The following is a 6,443-nucleotide window of genomic DNA, read 5'->3' on the forward strand; positions in this document are numbered from 1 at the left end:
TTATGGACTAGTCATTTATATTTTTATTTATTTTAGAATGGGCAGAGGCTTAGATCCTCAGGAAGCCTTAAACAAGATAACAGTTCTAAAGCCAATGGAGAGATGACAACCTTCATGAGTTGAGGATCTGAGCCCCATTTTTAAAGAGCTTAAGGGAAAGAGTTATTAGGGGCAGGGTTATGCAGTGCTGGAGAGTGGGTATTTTAGAGTACTAGAACCATAGAAAAACAGAGCTGGAAACTATCTAATCCAACCTTCTGTTCAAAGCAGGAACTTCCCTGTGTCAAATATCCCAGAGGTATGTGTCTGACCTGCACTAAATAACTCCAACAACAGAAATAACCCACGTTCTCTAGGAAATCTAAGAGACACTTAATTACTCTCATACTTTAAAAGGTTCTTTCTAAATTTCCCATTGCAATTCAAACCCCTTTTTCTTGTCCTGCCTCCTGTAAACAGAGAATAGTTGATCACCTTCCTATTTGCCTTTCTATATTTAAGGACTGTTACAGCTCCCCACTGTAATGAAGTCCTCTCTTCTCCAGACTAAATAGTCCTGAATCTTTCAACTCTTTCTTCTGTCATGTTTCCTAGACCTCTACGCATTTTTGTTGCTCTCCTCTAGACACTTTCCAATTTGTCCATGTCTGTCTTGATGTGTGGTGCCAAAACTGGACACTCCAGGTGAGATCTTGATGCTGCAAAGGGTGATGGAATCACTTCCCATGACCTGTATGACATGGTCCTGTTAGCCTGATACACAATTGACTTCCTTTGTGCCAGTAGCACACTGGCTATTCAAATGCAACTTGCAGTCCATTCTACCACCAGGTCCTTTTTTGCAGTACTGCACTGTAGCCAGTCATTGCCTAATTTATATTTTTATGTGTAATTGTTCTGCCCTATGTTAAGTACTTCGCACTAATCCTTATTGAACTTCATCTGATTAATTTTAAACCATTTCTCCAGTTCTCAAGATCATTTTAAATCCCAATCTTATCCTCCAAAGTATCTGCTATCTTACTCAGCCTGGAGTCATCTGCAAATTTACTGAGTGCACATCTTTTAAGTCATTAATGAAGACAATGAACAGTATCGGACCCAAGACAGACCCTTGGGGAACCCTACTTAATACCTTCTCCCACTTAGACATTGAGCTATTCATGATTACTTTTTGAGTATGATTATCCAATCAAGTGGACTAGTTTTGGCACTAAGCATGTAGCATTATTTATAAGGTTATTCTTCTGCATGAAGTGCTTTGTGCATGGAAGGACTGCTAGGAGAAAGCTGACAGAAATGCTAGTCAATTTTCCTCTGATGCTCTTCCATATGTAAAACATTTCTGCACCCTCCTGAGCCCAAAAGCTATGGGAGGGGAAAGATAGGAATAAGAAAAGCAAAAAACAAAAGGATAGACAAGAGGAATAGAAGGAAAGACAAGAGGTAAAGACAGATAAATGAGAGAGGCTCAAAATACAAATAGGAACAGCATGAGGAAAAGTACAGAGAGAGTGCAGGGGAAACAAGGAAAATTTGTAAAACTTAAAGGCTTCTATGATCTGAGTAGACAAAGCCTTGGCTGGATTGATCTAGTTGGAAATGATCCTTCTTGAGCAGGGTGTTGGACTAGATGACCTCCTGAGGTCCTTTCCAAACCTAATTTTCTATGACTCTATGAAAAGACAGAATTAAATGATAGTTTTATGCCTTCCATTCATTCCTCTTCTCTCCCCAACAACACACACCTTATTTCCAATAAGCAATGCGGAAAGCAACTGATAACTGTATTGATAAAAAGGCCCAATTACACAATCCTTTCTCCAGTTATGCAGAGGGTACCCTTAGCAATGGGCATGTCTACACTGTGTCTCCCATGCTCTGGAGGCTGCCATTGAAGAGTACTTTCTGTCCACCTACTCCAGCTCACATTGTCCAAATGTGGAATATGAAAATGCTCTGAGGCCACTCCCTTCCCTCCATTGCTGGTTTCAAGTGAGCATGTTTAACAGCAATGGTGGGGCTGCATCTACAGTGTCTTCACCATTGCATTTCCACATGCGAGTAAACCACCAGTGCCATGCCTGGGCAGGAGCTGAAGGACAGGATTGTGTTCTACAGCAGTAGCCCAAAGAGCTCTAGGGGACGCCGAGCTCTGTACCCTCAGTGCCACATAATTTTAGAAAGGGGCCCTTGCTCCCAACAGGCCATCAGCTCCTAATGCAACACAGTTCAAGTAGACAGACACAGTGAGGATAAAAAACTACATTGTCTGGCTTTAATACATCTTTAATACATACACAGATATATAGTTAGTCCGCTCATTAGCTGCCACAGAGTTACATAGGTGCATTCCCTGACCATCATGCATTTACATGTAATCAGTCAGCATACTGACCATGTGCCAAGCATGTTAATTAGCCTCCTACCTAGGTGACAGTTAGGGAGCCTATACACATGCAATGAGGCTGCTTCGACATGCTGTAACTACAGTGTGTGGAAGCAGACTTGATTAAACGAGTCTGCTGCAGCATGGTAATTACCATGCTGCAGCAGACTCCAGCATCATGTGCATCTATGTCCCCATGCTGAAAAATGGTGGGGTTGCTTTAATTAAAACTCATTCAATGAGCTTTAGATAAAGCACCCCGCCACCATTTTTCAGCTCAGGGATGCTGATACATGTGTCATTCTGGGCGCTTTAATTAGAACAGCTCTTGGAGGCCTGACATATAGCCACTCTAATTAAAGCGTCCCTCCCATCCCACTCCTGGAGCACATGTATAAACACCTCTAGTGCCTAAATTATCTTTTCTCCCAGAACATTAGTCCACCATCATTTTAACTTGTTTGTATAATTCTGTCATTTTGTCCAGAACTGAGAGACTAGGCAGGTAGGTCTTATCACTTCTTCAACATCCCTAATTCATTCCAGCTAGACGTCAGGCCTCCACAGTTTGTTCTCGCAGTCAATACCTACCCCTCAATCAATCAATCAAACAGTCAGTCATTCTCACATACTCTCCAGAGGCTCTCTCATCCAGAGACTTTCCTGTTTTAACCTTTCCAAGCTTGTCCAACAAGGTCTACACAAGGACTTAATCACTGGGACTCTATATCAGGAAAATTATTGGTTGCTTTAAACATTATTTGCTGGAAATAAGGCACATAGTTTGGGAAAGAATGGGAGAAATGCATGATCAGTCCCATGGGCAAAATTCTGACTAATCCTGATCATTTACCTCTTTTCAAGCTCAGCAACTGTTTTGAACTGGTCAGAAAATTTCTTACTAAGAAGTTTCCACATGGAAAATATTGAGTCAGTAGAACTGGCATAGAAATGTTGTTGTGAACCAGGCAGGCTGACTTTGTGACAGCTGGCTCTACTCCCCAGCTCCTCAGCAGTAGATTGTGGGATGTAAGACCTGCTCCCCTTCCCCCACCCAGCTGTGGGGGATGACTTTTGTTTTTCATATCTCCTCAATGAATAATTCTGCATATTCAACTTTTATCTTTGGTTGAGAATAATATTTTTTTCAGAAATACAAACACTTTCTATAGGACAGACATTCTGGCTCCTCTCCAGCTCTCCTCTGAAAAGCAAACCATCTAGGATCATGCTAATACCTACATTCAAGAAGCCATTTGGAGTATAACAACAACTTTATTGAGCCAGCAGATTTATGAACAATACTATATGTACACTCTATTCTTAAATGTCAGTAGATGGCACTCTTTATTTTTACTATGTACATATTTTTTACAGTCTCACACAAAAATTCTCCTTGTTTTCCAACAGAACAGTAGTAGCAAATCATATTTCCCTTTGCAGGGGGCTCTGTCCTTATGCTACTGTTAGTGCAAGGTGCTACAAAGTTCAATTTTACATTGCATTGCAAGCTGGACAAATATGCTGATCAAGCTGCATAGAGTCCACAGGACGGAGGTCATATGCAGTCTCTCTGATGAATACTGTTCACAGATGACCCATTCTCCTACCCACTATATCACAATAAACCTAAAAATTTAAATTAAAACTGATTGGAAACACAGGCAGCATTATCTTGGAAAGGGTGTTTAAAAAAGGAGCCATATGAAAATGACACGTTCCCCACTTATCTGTTCTGTTTCTTTATCTGTATCCAGTGTTGTATCAGCTTGATTTAGTTGGCACTACTCTATATGAGCATTACAATGCTAGAGTAAATGCAACTAGTGGAGAGTGAACTAGATTCTGTTGTCTCATGAAACATAAGGTGAATTTTTTAAGTGCCGTGGCAGCATCTGTATTAAATTTTAAAAAGTGAAAAGAGTCTGTAATACTCACTGTCTCATCCTCTATACATGGAAATTGCTCCATTTGAGACAGACTCCTGACTTTCAGATGTTGCAATTTAAAAAAAGCCAACACACTTTTTACTTTCTAATGAGGGGTTTTTTTGTATTCATAGTATCCTTCTTAAAGGTAGTTTGATGTCTTTTTAATATATTTTACATGACATTCTTGAGCATGAGATTATTATATAAAAGTTACACTTTACCAAAAAGAACCCCATTTGCCATTTGTGGGGTAAAACCTCACAATTGTGCTGCACTGCACAGCCAAATCTCACAATTAGGAAAATAAAGTGAAACCAGGTTCAAGTGGCTACAGAGGAATTTTAGGCAGACAAAATGAGACACAGGGTAATTTGGCATGGCAGCAAGGCAGAGTATTTATTAAATCCACCAAGGTATTTTTATGACATGATCAGAACTTCAGTTTCACATTTTAGAAAGATTTTCACCCTTGGACACTAATTTAGCAATTAACCCTGCTTCATGAAGTAACCAGGTTATCCCTTGCTTTTCCTAACCAGTCAGTTGAGATCATAACCTAAATAAATAACTTTGTTTTCTGAAGTGATCATCTTGTCTTACATCATTACATTATAGGAGTCTATAGCAGGAACATGTGACTTTTACCAGTATAAGCCATTCATATTTCTTCTTCCTCAATGTTATGGGCCATAATAATGTAATAATGTATTTAAATTTGATAAACACAATTGCTAACAACATTTAATTGATTCTTGATTACAATCAATTATATTTCTGAAACAATCAAGCATGCTACAATTAAAAATAATTGATTCATTAGCACACTCCTACTAGACAATTATACAAATGCATTATTTATGTAATTAGACACATTTACAGTTCATTATTTCACACTTTATGCTATTGTTACAAAGCTACAGAGCCTTACTTTATAATCTTCTTTTAGCTTCTATTGATATAGATCATCATATTTATTCTATTTACCCATTTCTAAATTGTGAATTACCTTAGAAATCAAAACCAGAATAACTCGGTCCTTCCAAAAACAATAATTAAACCTCATTATTCATCATAATCTAAAAAGTGAGGTGGATGATGGTATTTCCTATTGCAAGCCAGTTTATAAAGTTGAATAGAATGATTGTAAACAATGAGGATTGTTAAAATTTTAAAAAATCTATATAAGGGCTGTTTCTTGAACTGCAAGCTGTCAGAATGCAGGGAAAAGTCAAGAGGGAGAAAAGTATTGAAAAATCTAAGCTAGAAAATAACTAATGAGCCATACCCTTTTTATTCTGCTGTGGCATCAGAAAGAGTGCAGAAGTCTTAGCATGGACAGTAGGTTAAGGGTCCAGTCATCCACAGCTCAAATGAACTTCATTGACAGCTGTGGGTTTGGAAATTCAGGAACATTGAGTCATTTCCCTTGCATCCCATATGACATAATGAGAATGATGATTTTATTTTTCTAACCACTTCTTTGCCATCATGAGGAGGAGATACCAACATCTGAATGTTTAGAACAGGTGCTAAAGACTTGCCTGACTCTTAAAAACACTGTCTTCAGAGCATCTGGATACCACACTCATTGCCGATATACACAAGATGCTGCTGTGTGGTCTCAAACTGAAAAACCTTAAGGCCAAATTCACCCGATATAATGCTATTAAAGTCTCCTGAATAAAATCAGCAAAGAATTTAGCCTTATACATCTTAAGAAGCTAGCCACCCTGCCTCTGATTTGCAGATAAACAGATGTTTTATAGAAGAAGAGGATGGGATTTTCCAACAGACTAAGTCATACAGCAGTGAAAATTGTTGCAAGAATACAGTTTATGGATATCCTGTGTAGAAAGTGAAGCAACTGACAACTGATTCCCTTCAGAAAGGTTCCATGACAACAAGAGATGGTAGGAGTTCAGCATAATCTAATAGTTATGTTATGCATAAGAGCATTGTAGGGTCATTTGAATTCATGCCTAAGATCTGCAGACTGACTGTAAGCTGTACACAGTTGTTATATTTTACATGGAGAGACAGATACAGAGAATGTAGATGAGAGTACCCAAAGAATTAAAAAAAAAAAAAATCAAAATGGAAAATCACTGCAAAAATTCAAAGAG

This window comes from Gavialis gangeticus, unplaced genomic scaffold, assembly GCF_001723915.1.
Source record: "Gavialis gangeticus isolate Ggan-Ray unplaced genomic scaffold, GavGan_comp1, whole genome shotgun sequence".
Classification (NCBI taxonomy): Eukaryota; Metazoa; Chordata; order Crocodylia; family Gavialidae; genus Gavialis; species Gavialis gangeticus.